The sequence below is a fragment of the Panthera pardus genome, unplaced genomic scaffold, assembly GCF_024362965.1.
Source record: "Panthera pardus isolate Hobbes unplaced genomic scaffold, ASM2436296v1 HiC_scaffold_2, whole genome shotgun sequence".
Classification (NCBI taxonomy): Eukaryota; Metazoa; Chordata; class Mammalia; order Carnivora; family Felidae; genus Panthera; species Panthera pardus.
In genome coordinates this window covers 138463052-138484539 of record NW_026526765.1, presented here as the reverse complement: position 1 = coordinate 138484539, position 21488 = coordinate 138463052, and the positions used below count along the sequence as shown (strand labels likewise).

At 39.2% G+C, this 21488-nt stretch overlaps 1 long non-coding RNA gene across 1 annotated transcript; it reads left to right on the top strand.

Moving 5' to 3' along the window:
* The first annotated feature begins 757 nt into the window (after positions 1-757).
* Positions 758-20133, top strand: LOC109278880 (uncharacterized). Its single transcript, XR_002085876.2, has 5 exons — positions 758-2652; positions 7868-7982; positions 12842-12958; positions 18312-18619; positions 18759-20133. It is a non-coding gene; the product is annotated as an uncharacterized LOC109278880 (long non-coding RNA).
* The last annotated feature ends 1355 nt before the right edge of the window (positions 20134-21488 follow it).

The window sequence follows — 21488 nt, the reverse complement described above, 5'->3', positions numbered from 1 at the left end:
TCTGTCTCTCTGTATTTAACCACCACATTTAAAAAAAATTTTAATGTTTATTTATTTTTGAGAGAGAGAGACAGAGCATGAGTCGGGGGGTGGGGGCGGGGAGCAGAGAGAGAGAGAGAGAGAGAGAGAGAGAGAGAATGAGAATCTGAAGCAGGCTCCAGGCTCTGAGCTGTCAGCACAGAGCCGGTTGCAGGGCTCGAACTCACAAGCCACGAGATCATGACCTGAGCTGAAGTCAAACACTCACCCGACTGAGCCACCCAGGGGCCCCTAATCACCACATTTTGATGATGTGGTGGACAACTGCTGACTTGAATGCCTACCATCCTTCCTTCCTTCCTTCCTTCCTTCCTTTATTTATTTGTTTATTTATGTGTTTATTTATTTATTTATTTTCTGGTAAGAGCAACTGTATTTTCCTTTGGTAAAACTTTCCTATTCAACTGCATGGTGGGACTTACTGAGAATTCATGAGAGTTTTGCCACTTCGAGCAATGGCAGTGAGATCCGAGCTTGGCTCATCAAACCATCTCCCTACAATTGGATTATGAGAAGGGGGACACAAGGGTCAAAAATGTTGGAATTCACCCTTCCCACTACTGGAGAAAGTTTCTATGACTTCTTGCTACACAGACTGCCCTTGAGCTGTTTCAGGCCAGTACCTTCCAAGAACTGATTCTTCAGCTTTTCCTGAAGAATCACACACACAATTTTTCCAGTGTGTGTGTGTGTGTGTGTGTGTGTGTGTGTGTGGCTGTTATGACATGGTCAGAGTCAATTGCTGTTATCTGCCACTTAAGAACCATGGCTGACACTGAAGGGGGTTGTGATTGGTTCTCTCAGATAATCAGATCTCATGACTCTGCACCAAACATGATGGGTATAGTTCTTTTTCAGTCAGGCTAGATTTGCTCTGCCCATGACTGCACAGCATCCTTGGTTACAAAAGAGTTTCAGATGAACGCTTCTCAGTGGATTGGCAAGTCTATTGCTTATATGATAAAGGCAAAAATGCAAGTGGAAATCCCACTGATGGCAGGTGGACAGTGCCGCATCTCTTTCTGAAAGTCAGAGACATTTTATAGACTTTCTGCAGTGCTTAAACTATTCAATTTCTCCAACCCCCCTAAGAGAAGATGGATTAAAAAGAAGAAACAGGTGTATATAATTTGGATGGACAGGCCGAATGATGGGGGAAGCAGGAAGGGAGAGAGTATAATTTGTAATCATCTCTCATCTGCCCATGAACAGCTTATTCCTCAGGAAAGAGTCTCATAACTGCCAGTGGTTGACCACACATCGCTGAGGCAAGATCTTTTCTGTGAGATGTGACCGTCGGATTGGCAGACCAGAGCAGCCCTTAATGGGAGGGTAGACAGTTTATGCTGGATGTTGAGTAAAATACTCTTGTTTCCCATCCTGGTGCTCAAATAAGAAAAGCTGTGTATCTTCGGACAGCTGATTTACTTTCCCTGGCTGTTAGTTATCTGTAGGACTCAAGGGTTAACCCAAATTCTCTCTGAAGTGTTTTTTCCTAGCTTTAAAACTGCTGATTTTTGTGTGTCTAAGTAATTCCAGCAACTTTCAATTCATTCACTATAATGTTGCATTATGATTATTAATATTTCATTAAATTACTCCTTTAGTTGGACTTTAAAACATTGGATGTATTTTATGTGAGTTAGAGTCTGCAGACTATCTTCCCTTTTTATAGATTTCCCTTCACTGAAATTCAGTCTACATTTTTGTTTTACAAATATTTCTTGAATACACTTATGCTCTGAAGTGTAATATATCATAATGCTGATTTACACTCATGAATACTCAATGAATGTCAACTGATGCACTCATTTGGAGAATTTATAGCTGAATGAGGGTTATCATTTGTTTCAAATTTGCTCTAACAGACTTAAAAATTCTTATCAGTACAAGTATAAATAACTAGAGTATAAATAACTAGAACAGTAGTGGTATGCAATCTTTATTTTTGGTATTCAATATTTATTTTTATTTTCTTTAAAACACACACATAGTACTTTAGGGGAGAAGACACATTACCCTTTGTCACCCATCCTAATGAGATGTTTACTTAGTTTTCTCTCTCTTCCACTTTCTCTAAACTCTCTGTGACTTAAGACTCAGCCAGGTGAAAACAAACATATGGCTACCACATGGGGGACAATGTAAAGTGTGTGCAAGCCCTATAGGAGACAGTCTAACCACACATTGTGCTCTCTGTTCAATGACAAAACTATTATTCACAAAATTGGAGAAACCACACTTCCTTCTATACACTGAAATAATAATAATGACAATCACAACAACAACAACAACAACAACAATGGTAGCTACATCAAAATACCTTTAGCATTTTAGTTTTGCTAAGAGCCATATCTGATTCCACTTTGACCTTGGTACTTTCTTTTCGTAGACAGTTCTGCATATGGCATATACCATATGCAGAAGAATGTTGAAATGATACTAATTCTCTTTTTCTATTCTAGGCTATCAAAGTCAAGAATTTATTTTTTTTAAGATTTCATTTTTAAGTAATCTCTACAAACAACATGGGGCTCAAACTTACAACCCTTCAATCAAGAATCGCTTGCTCTGCAATCAAAAGTCGCTTGCTCTACTGAATGAGCCAGCCAGGTACCCGATCAATATCAAGCATTTAAACAGAAATATTGTTTGGCCCATTGACCAAGAAGTGGAATTTGCCCTAAAGCTATGTACACCATGTTTGTTAACTGTATTTATAGTTCTGGGATAATTCATATAAATGGAAAGTAGAATTATGCAAGAAGCCCAAACCATATAACAGTGCTGTTGAATGACCAAGGCCAGAACACTAATGCTATAGTCAAAGAACTCAGGCTGAGCATTAATTCTTTTGTTTGGGGCTCAGGAAGCTCATATCAAACTTGTTCTTTGGTAAAGACGAATGTGCTTATGTGCTTTGGGGCCACGTCCCTGGGAAGCACCACAGGGAATCAAATAAAGAAGGTGGGAATTTGGAGGTGCGTAGGGGAAAACGAGGAAAGAGGGAAGTATGCCGTCAACACAAGGTGGGTCTTGAGAGGTGAATAAGAGGCACGTTTTTAACAAGTAGTTCAGAAAGGGTAACCAGAGTGAAATCAAGAGCTAGAAATCATTTGACTTGGAGTAAAATGGAAGAGAGTGAGTTCGCCTTAAAGTTCACAGTGTGCTTGTTTTCTCTCCTCATTCTTGTCTTATGCCACATTACCACCTCCAGGTACTCACCCAAATATAAAAAGTAGACAGTTGGTACACACTTGTCTGTGTGTCAAGGCGGAACTGAAAAAAAAAAATCTGTAAACAGACTGAGTAGAAGAATTCCAGAAATTATGAATTTTAAATATATCTTGTTTGGTTACCCATCCCCTTGGGCCACCTAGGGAATGGAAATGTGGAACTTAACCCTAGGGAATGGAAAAGGATTTCATTCTAGTGTCTGTCTGCATATTCATATGTGATTAAGTAAATAATGGTAGTCTTTATAACAAAATGGAAAAACGAGAAGAGATGAACTTATGATAGGAGAATGGCTCTTTGAAATTCACTGAACCAGAGTTCACAGTAGTTTGGTTATATTGACCACAAAAATGAGGGGTCAGCCAGTTGGCAAAACTGCCCATGAGTGAAGTCCAAGTGATTTGACTGGGCCTGATGGACTGTCCAATGGCAAAGAAGCAACTCTTCGTCTCACCGTGCAATGTACTAGGCTCATTTCTGTTTCTAACGGAGAGCCCACCGATCTCCTCAGTCCACATCCTGGTCTATTAGCTGCCCCTCATCTCTTCCCGCATTCTACCGTCCTAGAACCCTGGAAGTTACTGAATTTCATATAACCTGGGTGTGATCCTCTGAGAGGGTGGGTTAGAAGTTGGGAGGACGTTTATGCTTAACTCGGGCATCTCTTTCTTTGCCCATCACATGCAATGATTGCAGCCGACCATGAGTCATCTCTCTGTTTTAACTTAACCCTAGGGTCCGGAAGAACAAGACAACAAATTACTAACAACCTAATCCAAATTATATGGAGGGGTTTTTTTTCCTCCCCTGCAAAGAAATAGATCTCAAAACATTTGAGAGTGTTATGCGTGTTTGGAGTAGAGGCAGAGTGGAAGGAAGATTTGGTGAGGCTATGAAGGAAAAAACCTGTTTCCTGATTTTACTTGACATCAGTTTTGAGAATCATAGTTCTTTCTCTTTTTGTTATTATTAGAACACTACTCATTTAAACCATCTACTTCCTCTTGATGATATAGCACCTTCAGCACAGAATCAAAGCTTTATATGTAATGGTTCTTAAAGCAGTGGGAGTCTCTTAAAGCACACCCAGTTAGTTACAGTTAGGACATTGTTGTAAACATGGGGGGTTTTTTTTTGCCTTCTACCTGTTTTATTTTTGTACCTTTCTGCTGTTTCATGGATCATAGTAATTTCTTCCAGAAGGTAGGTGATAAAAAGAGAAAAACTGAAATTCATAAAGTCTTTGGTAGTAGTGTCTCCTACAGGTCATCTAATGGCCCTGGATAGTTTTTCCACTCCTCTGGACAGTTTGACCACTCAAAGACCACTCTTTGAGGAGTGGTAGAAACTGTCAGTTTATGGGACATGTGTATGGGAACCAGACAGGTTTTTCTACACTGACCCATCTTTTATACTCTATTGTCCCTGGTCTATGTAAGTTTTTGCAAGTAATTAGTACAGGGGCCTGTAACAGTGGCATATTGAAAAATATTAAATGTAGATAGTAAATATCAAGTGAAAAATCTTAAATGAATACATACATCAAAATGATCCACATCTAAGGAATCGCCAGTGCTGGAATGATTGAGTTGACTACCCAGAGCCTTTCCACACTTGCTAAATTGTTCCCTAGCAGAGGAAGGAAATAATAAGGAAATATGCAATAATAAGAAAAATAAGCACCCTCTCTAAAAGGACAATACCTGTCTTCTCATTAATAAGACACATTTCTATTTCTTGTCATTAACTACGTTTTTGGCACAATGCATAATGCTTAAGGGCATTACCTCATTTTATCCTCACAATACCCCAGTGAAAGTAGTTGTTAATACTTTGATTTAATGGATAAAGGGCTGAATCTTAGAGAGATTAAGTAACGTGCTCCGTTAAAAACTGACAGAGCTGGACCTTGAACCCAGCTCTATCCTATGATACACATTATATGAAACTCTTGCCACGTGAGGTAGAAAGGAGGTAAGTATCAATTTTTTGGGGATTTTCAGTGTGTTAATTATTGGAGAAATTAAGCTTATTAAAGGTTACACGATAAGGAGATTGTGGGCAGGCCAACTAAATGAGTAGATGAGTAGTGACTACTTACCTAGTACCTGTAGTTAAATGGCTTTGGAATAGGTGTGACATACAAGTCAACTGGAAGGTGGCGCATAGTAGAAGGAAGCTGGGTGATGGAGACCGACAGTCCCTGGAGAAACTCTTACCTCTACTATTTACTAGTAAGTAGTTCTTGGACGAATTACTTTATTCTGAGACTTAAGTTACTCCACCAGAAATAAAGATAGTAAGTCCTACCTTTCAGGATTGTTGTGTGGATTAAATGTAAGTGTATGGCAGAGATTCTAGCTTATAGCAGGCACTAAGTACATAATGACCATTGTTACTACTTGGTACTTGGGTATTCAACTTGAAAAGTCAACAAAGACTATTTGTATATAGACAATCAAGCTAAAAGGCTTTCTATATATATAGAAACAGAAACAGTCTTTACTTTCTAAAGTGCCCATTTTGTTACTTCGGGGCATGAACATTCCTTGAAAAAATAAATTTTATTGAGATATAATTTAAATAAATTAAAACGTATAATTTTTAAGTGTATACTTTGAAGAATTTTCACAAATGGTATGCCTTTGAAACTGGCACCACACTCAATACACAGGTTATTTCCTTATTATTTCACAAAGTCCCCGTGAGCCCACTCCACCCTTGCCCCAGGAAACCACAGTTCTGAATTATTTTTTCCACTTAGACTAGTTTTATCTCCTCTGGAAGTTCATATTGTTGGGAATTATACAGAGGGTACCCTTTTGTGTCTGTTTCTTTGCTCAGCATGTCTGTTAAATTCATACATATGTTGCTCAATCAGAGGTTCATTTGTTTTTCTTAGTGAGTAGTATTTCATGCTATGAACATACAATGATTTGTTTTCCAGATCGGTATTATGAATAAAGCTGATATGAGCATTCATCTACAAATAATTCTGTGGATGTATTTTTCATTTCTTTGTGATAAATACTTAAGGGCAGAATTGCTGCAGCTTTAGAGTAGGTACATGTTTAATTTCATAAGGAACTATTAAATATTTTTATAAGTAATTGTATTATTTACCTTCATAGAAGCTACATAAAAAGTTCCCATTGTTCCACATCCTTGGCATCCCCTGATAGCTCAGTCTTTTTCCATTTTAACAATTGCCTGTATAATGGTATTTCATTGTTGTTTTAATTTGCATTTCTTTAATGACTAATGATTTTGAGCATTTCTTTTGTGTGCTATTTTTCATGCGCTACACATTTGTGAAATATATGTTTTGACCTTTTGCCCAATTTTTAATTTTTTTATGTTCCTTCTGAGGAGTAAGAGTGTTTTATATATTCTGGATACAGACTTACGTGAGACGTATGTATTACAAATATTTTCTCTGTGGCTTACCTATTCATTTTCTTAATTATGTCTTTTGAAGAACAGGAGTTTGTAATTTTGATAAAATCTGGTTTACCAGTTTGTTTCTTTTGTGGTTAGTGCTTTTTATATCCTGTCAAAGAAATCTTTTTCCAGCCCAAGTTCACAAGATTTTCTTCCATGTTTTCTTCTAAAAGCTTTATGAGTTAACTTTATCTGTAGGTCTGTGATCCATTTAGAAATATTTGGGGGATATAGTATGAGATAGGAGTTGAGGTTTATTTGTTTCCACATGGATATCCAGTTGATACAGCGTTATTTTTTGAAAAGACTATTCTTTCTCTAAGAGGCCCCTTGACACCGATTTCAAAAATCAATTTGCCTTAAATGTGTAGATCTCTTTCTGGACTTCTTACTATTTTTCACTGATGTATTTACTTATTCTTATGCTAGTACCACACTGTCTTGATTATCATAGATAGTAAGTCTTGCAATTAAGTAGTGAAAGTCCTCCAATTTTATCATTTTTTTCTAAAAATATTCTGAGTGTTTTAGGTTTTTTGCATTTCTACTTGCACTTGAGAAACAGCTTGTCAATTTCTACCTAAAATACTGCTGAAATTTTGACTGAGGTTGCATTGAATCTATAGATCAGTTTGGGGACCATTTATATTTAAATAACATGAGTTTTCTAGGGCTGCCTGGGTGGCTTGTTTGGTTGAGCGTCCAACTCTTGATTTCAGCTCAGGTCATGATCTCACAGTTTCATGAGTTCAAGTTTTTGCATCAGGCTCTTCACACTGATAGTGTGTGTGGAGCCTGTTTGGGATTCTCCCTCTCTTCCTCTCTCTCTGCCCCTCCCCAGTTATGCTCTCTGTGTCTCTCTCTCTCTCAAAATAAATAAATAAAATTTCCAATCCATGAACATGGTATATCACTCCACTTATTCAGGTCTTCTTTAATTTATTTCAGCACTGTTTTGTAATGTTCAGTATAGAACATTACATTCGTGTCTTTTGTTTTAAATTTATTCCTAAGTATTTTATGTGTGTTGAGGTTATTGTAACTGAAAATATTTAAATTTAATTTTCTTGTTGTCTGTTGCTAGTTTATGGTAATACTACTGATTTTATAAATTGATTTTTTAACTTCTTAAAAACTTTTCTTCTTTAAGATTTAGGGAGCAGAGTAACAAGACACTGCAGAAGAGGTGTGATGGATGTAAATAAGAGAAAGAAAATATCAGGAAATACCCAGAATGATTCTATATAGGCCATTTTAGGAAATAGGTAATGAAAAAAACAATTCCATATCAGTTAACTTTTGCTATATAACAAACCAACCCAAAACATTGTGCTTAAAAGAATGCACATACTGTTATTTCACAATCTTTGAGTTAGCTGAGTGGTTCTTCTGCTATTTTCACATGAAGTCACTCATATTCAGTTATATCTTTTTCTCAGAGATATATATGATACATACTTTATTCTGTCTGTGAATGAATCATTTTATTGGGGAAAATAATTTTGACCATAAAAAAATCTATTGAAAAAAACATGAATAATTCATTTCACATAATCAGAATATTGAAAATGGCCAGACGTTTTCAAAAATATTCATTTGTTCTTTCATCTAAAATATTAATACTTCAAATAGTTATGGTAATTCATTAAAAGATAAAATATTATAAGGTGTTATAGTTACTTTTTAAATAATTTTAACCCCACACAGAGTAATTAAAGAGTTTCACAAGAGGAGGAAGGAGCAATATTTATATATATGAAAGTTGTGCTTAATCCTGGAATAAGAAGGAAATAATTTTTAAATGAATGGTTAATAATACATTAATACATATGGATCTATTCCAAAACTTTTAGTATATAATATGTCTAAACATTATTTTTCTGCCCCTTAGTTTTTCCTTTATTGTCATTTATCTTAATAACCACAGTCCCATCTGGCTAGTCCAGATACCAGGAAGTCATCCTGCAAGTTGCTCTGTCCTTTACCCTCAGTATGCAACCCACCAAATTGTTCATTGGACCTGCTTTAATTTTTTAGGCATTTACTTCTCCCCATCTTCATTTCAAATGCCCCTGTCCACATCACCAATTGTCTCTCTCTTAGGCAATAACTTCCTAACCAATTTTCCCATATTCACCCATGCCCACCATTCACATATTCCATACAGCAGCCAGGATGATTTTATTACAAACACACTTCTGACCATATCATTCCTGTCATTACAATGGTTTAGGAGAATCTCACACCCCTTAAGATAAAGTGGAAACCCCATGCCTCATGGACCCTACTCTTGCCTACCTCTCGGGTTCAAGGGTACCACCACCCCCTTCTCCTCACAGTGCTATGTCCTTTACACCTGCTACTATTTGTTGCAATTTCCAGGCCAAACTGCCCTTTTTCCAACAGGACCTTTTTTACATAAACCACACTTCCCTCTTCTTTTTTGCTAACCAGCCTCATCAGTTCCTTCAAGTCTCAATTCAGAATTTCTTTCTGGAGACTTTCCCTTAACCTCTAGACAATGTCAGTTCCTTATCTTTTGCACATATATAGTATACTGCCCTTCTTTGTAAAGCTGGCCTCGCCTGTAATTACATGTTCAGTGTCTGTCTTCCCAACTGAACTATCATTTCCATAAGGATATAAATTTCATCAATATATTCATCCAAGCTGTTTATTTCCATCTGTAGGAATGGTGACTTTATGTATTGTGTATGGACCAAGTACAATATCTGTTCTCAATACATGTTAATAAGCATTAATCATAAGAATACTTTGTCTCAGCTTGGTATGGTTTCAACAAACATGTATTACACTCCCAGAATCAGTGTACCAAATGAAAAATCCCTTCAGTTGTCTCAGCATGGGAACTTGTGTTTTCTCACTTGGGAGAGAAATGGGCATAATTTAACCAGACTAGTAGAGCATCTGCTCCAGAGGTCTTGGGCTGAAGCAATTGGAAGCTTAATCTCACTAAAATGACAGGGTCTTGGCGGAGGTGAATGGGAAATCTTGCCCAATACTTGACCACACCAAGCTGACTTTAGTCAGGCTCTCACATTTACATGTACCAATACCTACATGTTTCTTAACTTAAAAAGGGTAAGGGTAACTTAACTGTAAACAAAGCAGTTCTATAATAAAGAATTTTAGCCTTATCCTATTTAAATTTTCATTTATAAATTGAATAATTCATTCAACTGAACTGTTATTCACATCTTCTTAGGACATTTTGGATATTTTGTGCACTGCCCTTTATTGAGAATGGTGTTTAGGCAGCCATAACTATCACATAACTATGTGATGAATTGTAAATGAGATGAGAAGAAACTTGAAGATGATCTAACAGTAAACTGCAAAGCTTATGTGGCAAAATACATGCATGAGCATTGAGATAGGGTTCCTAAAAATGCTGTGACTTGTCCTGGGAAATAACAAAGCCCTGCTAAGAGCAGTTCCAGCTGTATTCCAAATGGTGATATTTTCATATGTGAAGTGCTAAATGATCATTTAGTGATCTTTCAAGCAAACCACAGAGGAAATCCACAAATTACTACAGCAGAATTTGTGTTGACACTTATGTATACAATCAAATAGGCTTTTCTCTAAGTGTCTCCATTAAAGGCTTGCTTTCAAAATGGAAAAATATTGCCTAGAAGTAGCTATAGGAACAAAGAGTAAACAGAAACAGAAATTACTGCTTTTTTTTATCAATACATTTTTACTGTGCTATAACCTTGTACTAATAATCAGTTTTAGGGCACCTGAGTGCCTCAGTCAGTTAATCGTCTGATTTCAGCACAAGTCATGATCTCATGGTTCGTGGGTTCGAGCCCTGCACCAGGCTCTGTGCTGACAGCTCGGAGCCTGCAGCCTGTTTCAGATTCTGTGTCTCCATCTCTTTCTGCATCTCTCTCTCTCTCTCTCTCTCTCTCTCTCTCTTTCAAAAATAAACCTTAAAAAAACAATAATCAGTTTAAATAAGTGATTAGTGAGAATGAATTGACAAAATTTGCTCATTTCTGTATTGATAAATGGGTATTATTATTAAGTCATTTATTTCTGGAAGAAAATAATATACTTTGCTGATGATACTAAGGGACCACTAAATAAAATACTGCTACAATGTGCTGCATTATTCTGAATCACCTCTAACAAAAAGATTTTTCTGTCATGCTGGTGCTCTAAATTAATTTCTGAGAACAGAGATCTGTATTAAATATTCAATGTTTATTTCATATTGGCTAGAGATTGAGACTGTGTGATGTCTAAAGAGATTTTATAAGAAAACTGTCTATGTCTTAAGAATGTACCCCCTATTTTGACATTTTCCTTGGAGATTGACTAAAGTTTCTAATTGCTTAATTGCTATTAGGATGATTGACTTTTGTTTATTGAATTGACATCCTGCTGAGTTGGCATGAAGCCCAAGTTCTATTTGAGTCACGTGTTAAGGACCACTTTTTAGAATTTTGAGGCTAGTATATAATAATTACTAGAACTACATACTTACCCCATGCCTGCCATACTACTAACAGAATGGTTATAAATGAGAAAATGGTCCCAAAAAAGTGCCAGTAGTTTTTAGAGTAATACTGAAAGCCAGTGAAATGTGGAGACGTACTGGGCAAAATGTCAATTTTGGGGACAGGATGCTCTCATGTAGAACTAGATTTATGTAGAATTGTAATGAGGGGATCTCTGAGCTTGGTTTTTAATCCATTCTAAACAGACTCTCGGTTGCTTGGTATTTGTCTCAACTTTTTGTAACAATTTTTCCTAAAAGAAAAGAAGACAATAGCAGACATGCTTTTATTATTTATTTATTTATTTATTTATTTATTTAAATTTTTTTAATGTTTATTTATTTTTGAGACAGAGAGAGACAGAGCATGAACGGGGGAGGGGCAGGGAGAGAGAGAGACACAGAATTGGAAGCAGGCTCCAGGCTCTGAGCCATCAGCCCAGAGCCTGACGCGGGGCTCGAACTCGTGGACCGCGAGATCGTGACCTGGCTGAAGTCGGACGCTTAACCGACTGAGCCACCCAGGCGCCCCTATTATTTAAATGTTTCTACTCCCCTTCTGAAAATTTCCTGTCCTCAGAACATGGCTTCCACTGGGACACTTGAAGTCAAACAGCTTCTGGATTTACTGATGCAGGCTGCTTACTACTAGGAATTTGAGAAATTCTTGGGAGGTGTCTCACCAGGAACCCAAGAAGTGGAATTTTAGGTGTGGCTAGCAAATGACTTAAAACTGCTTTAGTAGACCTCCTTGCAGACAGAAAAATGTTTTCTATAGGTCTTGTGGGCTTGAAGCCACACAATACTTTCCTTTCCATAGTGGACTTCCTCACTGCTCAGGAATGAGTGTATGGCAGGATGGAGTGTTGCTGGAGGTCATATGTCAAGTTCCTAACTGTGAGTGGGGAGAAACTGCTCTTGCGTTCCTACAGAAAACCACTGAAATGAGTCATCCTCTAGGGGGCAATAGAGTCTGATATAGGCTCGTAATTGCCAGGATCAAGTTCCTGAGGGAAGGACTGATTAGGAAGAATTGTTAAACAGCCTTAGACTGGAGAATACATTAAGCAGGCTTCATGTTTACTATAGTCACTCAGAATCTCCTTGAATGTTTGTGGTTAGTGAAGTAGACCATGAGCTGAGTGTAGCTGCCCTACAAGAGCATTACACATGAAGGAGGCTAAACCTCAGATCTAGGGAGGACTTCAAGAGAAAGGGATGAGGCAAGGCTGACTCAGCCTCGTTAGGCGCGTTGTTTTATTTAAAGTGAGGTTTCTAACCATATCTTACTAGAGGAGTGCCAGGTTGGGAAGGGTCCTCCTCATTTAACAGCAGTATAATTTTCCAGCTACCCAATTCCCTACAGTTGATAGTACCTAGAATAGGAGAAAAAGTGCTCTGGACCACCTCTGATTCCCCAAAACTTTGATGGCTCTTCATGGCCCCATACTGCCTCACTTCTGTTGGTGCAGGTTATCTAGTGGTCACATGCCCATGTAATAGAAAGAATTCTGTGAAATCACCTTTATCCTCGTGTTACTGAAAATAAGGACACTGGGTGGGCGTTAAAATCCAACTGCTGATGCATCTACTTTCCAGTTTTATAGGAGAAACTTAAATGGACACAGGCGTGCTACACTTTCCTCAGCACATGGTAGTAACCTGTCTGACCCAAGCAAAGAAGAAAACCAGGTTGGCGTGTGATGCCTGGTGGTGGTGAGTTGTACAAACACATATGGCATTCTCCTCTTGGTAGTGGGAATAAAGATCTAAGTGGGCCAAAGGTAACAGAGAAAATAGAAGTGTGTACTTGGCAAATATCCAGAGACTCCCTCATCGCTTTGTTCTCTTCCAAGGAGAAAAAAGTCTTACTGGTTGCATCTCATTTTCTATGCAGAGTTGGAGTGATGGGATGATTCTTATGAGAAAAATAGTCAAAGCACAGGACAAGAGTAAACGTGACAGAGGGAAAGTCATGCAGCAGGGACGGTCTGTCTATGCAGCTCGAGCTGTTGGTTATAGACTGGGCGCAGGGTCCGTCTCCTCCAGAGGAGGAAGATGAGAGAGAGGATAGCAGTGGAAAGACCATGCTGAGGGGCTGAGATGAAATTTATAAAGAGATGAGGAGTAAGAAAACTATCCATTAAAAAGAATGTTAAGTCATGTGGCTTGTATTAACAACACACTATCTGTTTGTAGGCATTTTCCCCCACCAAGAGACTTACTGAAGATTCCAACTGCTTTTATTTACTATTTGAAAATAGGCCATTTGGGGACAGGGACTCAATTACATTTAGATTATAATTAAATAACATACTGATTTAGAATACTATTATCTACTTATTTGCCAAAATTACTTCTTCTAGCTCTTTCTTCACTTTATGTTTTGATAATAATACACTTTCCTAAGTAGCAATAGATCTGAGAAATATTTTAGAAATGTATTTTTAAATCAATAAAAAAATAAAGTTCCAGCCGGGTATTACCAGGCTGCCTGCCAAGTACAGTAATTGTTACTTGTGGAATTTTCTTAGAATGGCCAAGGCATTTGACTCAATAACTAAAACTCTGGAGCGAGTAGCTGGGTGGAGACATTCGTCTGTTGGAAAGTTGGTGGGTAGGTCAACCCCATATGCTGGAAGAAGAGATTTATGGATTCACTCAGCACATCCAAGAAAAGGAGTATATGTTTTCTGCAAATTGAACATTGAATTTCACTCACCTATTGCTATTAGTTCCCCTTTTCTCTTAACCATTTCTTTGCGTTTTTTTCCTCTACTCCTCTTTTAGGTTGTTTTTCTTTATACTAGAACAATACACTGTTTATTAACTTATACGCTTTTAGATGTGTAAGTACAAAGACCACAGTTAGTCAAGTTAAGAAGGGTAAGTCAATTATTTAACAACATACATGGACCGGGACTAACCCCAGAGCTGTGAGGAACTCGAGAAATGCAGAGGAATGGAGGCAGTGACAAGGACCATAGGCATCACTGCTAAACCACGTGATACGGGCTACACAGTTCTCAGTCACAGTGTCCAAGTCTGAGCTTTGACCTTTTTCTCTCTGAATTTCCTCGTTGCCCTTTCCAATTTGGCAGCGTGTGGACCAAACCTGGGGAAAGGCAGACTATAAAGGTAAGCACCTCAGCAGCAAATGGTATATACCCTGAGCTCCAAAGGTCATTTCAAAAAGTTCACTTGTGAATGGGCTCTTTTATCTCCAAAGTACTCGTTGGCATGTGCCCAAGTGTAGAGAACAATTAAAGAACAATTTTAAATTTTAAATAGTTTTTCACGGGGGCGCCTGGGTGGCGCAGTCGGTTAAGCGTCCGACTTCAGCCAGGTCACGATCTCGCGGTCCGTGAGTTCGAGCCCCGCGTCAGGCTCTGGGCTGATGGCTCGGAGCCTGGAGCCTGTTTCCGATTCTGTGTCTCCCTCTCTCTCTGCCCCTCCCCCGTTCATGCTCTGTCTCTCTCTGTCCCAAAAATAAATAAAAAATGTTGGAAAAAAAAAAATTTAAAAAAAAAAATAAATAAATAGTTTTTCACGATTGTGAGGTTCTGAATGTGGTTAGAGTACCTTTTGTTTCCTCCCCCTGGGTATTTCAATCTATTGAACATCTTTGTGAACAATTCATTTTTGCTTTTATTTTTAATTTTTTTAAGTTTATTTCTTTATTTTGAGAGAAAGAGAACATGCATGTGTCCACATGATCAGGGTAAGGGAAGAGATAGAGGGAGACAAAGAATGCCACGCAGGCTCCGCACTGTTAGCACAGAGCCTGATGTGGGGCTTGATCCCACAAACTGTATGATCATGACCTGAGCCCAAATCAAGAGTTGGATGTTCAGTGGATGGAGTCACCCAGGCACCCCTCATTTTTGCTTTTAAAAGTCAAACCATTAACATAAACACCTAAGAAGTACAAAGTCTTTCTCTGACTAATCCATACTTAAAAAAATGCTAAACCATGTAATGTGGTTGTGGGTCTCTCATCAGAGAATTTGTACATATGTGGCACCACTTGCCCAGGGACCTGGGTCTTTATAGGGGCACCTCTGGGTCTTTATAGGGGCACCTCTGGGTTCTCATCCATTCTATTTTTCCCTTGCACATTATCCACTTTAATATCCATTATTTTGGAAAATTGTTATACGTAAACAGGATATTATCTGGCTTCTTTGTCAGTTAATGTAAATAAAAAGATCAATACATTTTCTAGGAAACAGGTAAAACAAAAAATGCTCAAGGAAATAGGAGTCCTCCCTTACATCCGTAGTATCTGAAATATTTCCTTACCTCCTCCGTTGAGACATAGGAAGCCTACCCTCAAAACTACTTTAAATAAATGTAAACATTATTTAAAAGGATGTTTGTAGAACCTTTCAGTTCATAAATCCCTAGAAGTTAATTTACTTTGCTTAGAATTCAACCCTTGACCACATCAGGAAGAAAGCTCAAGAAATAGTTTAGGCTCAACCCAATGGCAGTTAGCTGGGAAAAAACATGGTGCTTAAGCCGATGCTAGGCTCAGAATGCAGCTTATTAACATTTTGTAACTGCGAGGCATCCAAGAACTACATTTATTCCAAATCCAAGAAGAAACGAGGTCATCTGTTTCAGGCTTGTTAGAATTTTGCTTGGGGATTTTGTCAGGGGTGCGGTTCCCCCTCGTGAGCCTTCCTGAACCGCTGAGGTAGGAAAGCTAACATCTACACCTATCAGAGCCCCCTGAAGCTGGGGTTAGAGAATTTGCCTCTGCAGTCAGATGGGCTGCACAAAACCCGACACTGGGGCAAGGCAGGGTTTCTCCCTTTTCCGTTTCTGCTGAGTTTGCTGGCAAGAGTGATGATGTGGTCACGGGATCGATTCTGTAGCTTTATGGGTCTAGGGCTAGTAGAGAGCCCAGGAGGGGCAAGATGGCTCTGGAGCCGACAATACTTTCCAGATCCCTGGACTGCTGCTAAGGTACGTGTTCCCAGAGCAAAAGCTCCAGGGACGGCTTCCAGATTCCCAGCTTTTCTAAATGTGGTCTAGGTAACGGCGCCTTTGGCGAGCCAGTGTTACAGAATCATTCTGAAATTATTGCTGGAGGCCAGGCTAGCATCCAATTCTCCATCTCTTTCAAGGATTTTATAACGACCGAACTCCCTGCTTTAAGTTACATCCTGCTTAAAATGGAGAGTTTTCTGTTATCTCTGACTGTATCCTGATTGACAATAGCAGTGGAGGCAATAGGTTAGATATTTAGCCAATTTGGGGTTCACGGAAATGAGGACTGACTTAACCATGAAATGATGGAATAATAATAATCCACAGCACCTGGAATAAAGCACCTACAAAGAATACAGCTTTCATAACCGAGTGATAAGGGCCATGGCACAGTATGACATGAGGAATAGGGGTTAAACTGGCTACTGAAAAGTGCACTGGCGAGATTAAAGAAATGAGAAATTGAGGGCTTTAAATTTTCCACTCAGTATGGCTAGGGAGCCAGGGATTTTTTTAGCCTTAAACAAATTTTCTTTTTGTGGTTGTTGGTACAGAAATCAATCACAGAGTCTGACCCTACAGCCTGTCAAATTACTCCATAGGTTGAATTCAAAGACTTGCCAGATTTCTTATGTTAAAATCCATCGTTTGAGAGGTGGCTGGCTGGCTCAGTTGGTTAAGCATCCTACTTCAGCTCAGGTCATGATCTCACGGTTCGTGGGTTCAAGCCCTATGTCAGGCTCTGTGCTGACAGCCCAGAACCTGGAGCCTGCTTCAGATTCTGTGTCTCCTTGCTCTCTGCCCCTCCCCTGTTTGTGCTCTCTCTGTCTCTCTTCCAAAAATAAATAAACATTAAAAAAAATTTAAAAAATACATTGTTTGGGAAGAGTAAGTTTCTAATATCCCAAACTAAAGCCCCTGACCTTCCCATGACAGCAGGTACAGCTCCTTCTACCTAGTGTACTAGTCTTTCAGTGCTTTAAAAGCCTGTCATGACCTTTGCTGATGTAGTCACCCTTCCTGGGGATGCTAATTTGCCTCATGACCCATCCTATGTACACCACCATAAGTAGAATCTAATCTCAGATACCAGAGGGTGCCAGTGACAAAGCCACACCTTAGAAACAAATGCTTTGCACTTCCAAACCCTGAAAATTTTACTAAAGATGTAAAGAAATGTGCTGATGCTTACAAGATTTAGAGAACTCACCAGGAACCTCATTGCACAGAAGGATCTGGCCTGGTAGAAGAAAGAAATGGCTTATTGAAGACGGTGCTTCTGGTGCTAGATGGAGCTCAACTTCTTGTGAGTTGGGGTCTACATAGAAGAGGAAATGTCTTCCCACCAGTGCCCAATGTATGTGTGGTCTGGGCAGGAAGGGGGGGTACTATTCATGGTATGTTGAGGACCATCTTGCCAAATTGTTGCTTTCTGTCTCAGTATGACTGGGGCATGCAAAGCTCTGATTGGCCAGGTCTAATTGTCAGCCTCCAGTAGCGAACATGAAGTCCACTCAAAACACAGGGCTTGAGAATTGGGAAGATGGTAGTTCTCCAAAGGAATATGTGGATATGATTGCCAGAAGAAGGGAAAGCAACTGTTGTGTCATCCAGGAAGCTATTGCCCCATGTATACCACACACCATCCTAGTGCCTGAAAACCTATCACAAGCCACTCATAACTAATATATGTAAGCTTTGCCCCTTTTAAAAATGGTGAGCACGTTCTAACTTAGGGTTTTATCATCATTGTACAGATCCAAGGTTAAGTTGTCTGTCTAGACTAGTAGACATGAGACTTTATAGAGAGGTGTTTGGCCACTTTAAAGGAAAAGAAGTAAATCACGCACATGCTAAAAAATTCAAAAGAATATTCAAGGAATATTCAATATTCACTATATTCAATATTCAATATATTCAATATTCAAGGAATATATGATGAGAAACAAATTGCCCTTACACCCCGGCCTTTCAAGCTACCGGTTTATCTGCCACTCTGGTGACCCGGGGCCTGGGCTCAGTCCTCCTAGGGGGCATACCCCACAGCTGGCTGTCTCCCTTGTTTCCATCCCAGGGGCAAACCCAAGGTAGAGGGCAGAGCTGGAGTGAGCACAGCAGAACAGAAGGTGGTGAATTCCCTTTCTTGGAGTAGCTTGTGTGAAGAAAACAGGTGGACAGCCTGGTGAGAGGGAATGCCAGATCCCATCCTTCCCCACGGCTAAGCCGCCCTCAGGCCAGCCCTGGCTGGGAGCCCACCACTTCCTCCATGTCCATAAAGAGCTCCAGAGACATGCAGGAAAAGCCTCTCTCCTGCATCTGCTTGGACACACCAGCTCTCTAACCACAGAGAGGCCGCTTACAGACACTTCCTCCAGATACCTGGTAAGGGCTGGGCTCCGATTGCCATAACCCGTGGGAGAGGGAAGGAGCCGGGGCCGGGGGCGGGGGGGCTAGTCTGACATGGCTTGAAGCCCCAGAATTCTATCTTTTGTCTTTTCATCTTCTGAGTATTTTCCCCAAGGCTCAGCTGGTCTTGAACACTCCTGCCAAGGAGTGACTCGGGCAGCCAGTAACCACATGAAAAACCTTGCCTGTTGTTTTGACACTCGTGGCTCTTGGGAAGATGGCAACTGTTGGAAAGGATTGTATGCACTTCTGAGATTTTATGTACCTAATACTTTAAAAATAGGCCCTGGGTTTGCTAAAGCGGATAATGTCACCTAGTTTGAACTTGATGAAAGCATAGAAAAGCAATTTAAACACTTGTATCGTTCTCCAAGCATAAGCTCATGGACAGATTTTTGAGAGGATCTGCTGAAACCTCCTGAAATTTGTATTTGATCACAGGTAAATGTGCATTGTTGTTTCAAGAACTTGATTATTAGATCATCAGGGCTGTAACTAACAACAAGAGTTTTACCTGTGCTTAAAAGTGAAATAAATAAATAAGTAGGCAAAATGCCTTAATAGTAATAACAAGATCTCTCAGAAAATGGATATTGTGGTATTTTGTACTCAAACTAGTAATACAAGTATACTTTTTATCATAAGAATTCATAGTCCTTTCTGGATTTTTATGAGGTGCCCTATATAGGTAATTTGCTTTGCAATCTCTTTCTGCCCTAAACTGAAAAAATTAGGAATTAGGAAAGCAGGTACTGATGCGATTAATAGAAAATGGCATCTATGGTTCAATTTCATAGAATAATTTATGCAGTTAAGGAGAAGTGAGGGGTACTGGAGACAGACAGCAATGTTGAGAAGTCAGACACAGCTGGTGCCATTTCTGCCTCTGCTGCTAATTGCTGTGTACTTTGGGACAGTTACTTAACATCTCTGAGCCTTTCAGTCTTGTCTTCTATAAAATGGAGACAATAAAAACTACTTTGGAAGATAATCGAGGGGACAGTGACACATAGCAGCCACTCCTTAAGGGCATTGTTTATTATCATTAATAACAGGGAAGATAATTGTCAACCAAGAGCCAAATGTACTTTCTTTGAGTGTTAAATAATTAGGTTCCTAAACTGAAGTTGGTTCCAGTTGCTATAATGTAAATTAATCCATCACGACTTTGGATTACAGAGATTTCTTTATATCCAGTAGGACACAAATAGTTGGGAATTTCTAGGTAATTTTATAATATGAAATCAGTGCTTGGTGTGTGGAAATATTACCCCCAGAGTTGGACACATTGTGTGTCCCTGAGCAAGTCTTTCAGCCACACTCTGCCACAGTGTTATTATTTCTCAAATGCTGGAGATGGGGAGCTACTTTCAGGCTAAAATTAAAAGACATCATGGTTTTGTTTTGGAAAAATCGATTCATCAATATGTTTTTTTTCCATGGCTATAAAAAGTATTTGAAAACGAAACAAAATAAAGTAGTAAAAAATCTTGGTATGTATTTTTTCCTTGGATAATGAGGCGCTCATTCAAGTGCTCTTGGAAAAGATTATTTTGTGCTCTGGTCAAGGTGGCCTACTTTTTTTGTGTTGAAGGGCTTTGCAATTAGAAGTTATTTGTATTTTCCCAGGGAGTGTCCACTTTGGGAAGAAAGAAAATTATATGCCTGAAGAATATGGTTGGCCAATTTATTGTTGTTTATGTCTGTGCTAGACCTAAAAGGAAATACATAGAATTCAAGTTTCTTTCTTTCTTTCTTTCTTTCTTTCTTTCTTTCTTTCTTTCTTTCTTTCTTTCTTTCTTTCTTTCTTTTTGGCATGGGAAAGGGTGGTACAAATATAGTGTCACATTTTGTTTTATGGTAGAATATGAATTCCCCTGTTTTAACGTGTTTAGAGGTGAATTCTTTGAACTCACAGTCTAAACCAAGCCACATATGTGTGTGTAAGAAATGGGAGGGAGAATGAATCAGAAGTGCTTTGGTACAGGAAGGTTTTAATAAGTATGTTCTCCCTCTTCTGAAAGATTGCTTAAATACATTTTAATTTGTCTAATGTGTTCATTTTTTGGGAAATTGTCAATACAAATAAATTCTTCCCTCTGAAATTATTTTTTACTCATAAGGACTTCTTTCTGTGCCCTGTACAGGAAAATCAGTTATCTCGGCCACCTGGTACATTATATCGCACAGGACTGTCATCAAGAAGAAGGTGTGACTGCAATTATCCTGAGATCGAAAGGCGTTTGCAACGGACACATGAAATAAATTGATTTGTAAAGTACAGGTAGTAGAGTCCACGAGGAATCTGTTGTGGACAGGATTTTTTCATTCATTAGTGCTAGGTGCCCTCTCCTGGTCAGTGAGAGTAATGTTCAGGAGCTTATTTCTAGATTCTGCTTTGCTAGGCAGCATGAGGTGCCTCCGCACAGGTACTCCATGCCGGGCTTCCTATGTGAGGAAAGAAACCTGAAGGTAAGTGACCTCATTCCGTTCCACGTCCTCACCCTTTTGATCATCAGACGGTGTTTGCTTAGCTGTGTGTGGTAGGGTAATATTTTCGTTTGTTACCTGCTAATCTCTTCTCTTTTTCTCATGACTTCACCATCAATCGGAGAGCATCCCGCATATGGCCTATTTGTACGTGACAAGAGTGACAGGTGGAACAGGAGGCCAGCCTTGGGCACTGAACACCTTCCCCACTGTCGCTGATACCACCACCTTTGTATAATAAGCCTCAGGAGCTTCAAACCCCGGTGGGGGGGGGGGGTGCAGTGAGGGGGGCATTCCAATGCCCTTGTGTGTTAATCTTCAGTATCTGTGAAATCAGCTGAATTTTACTCATTTT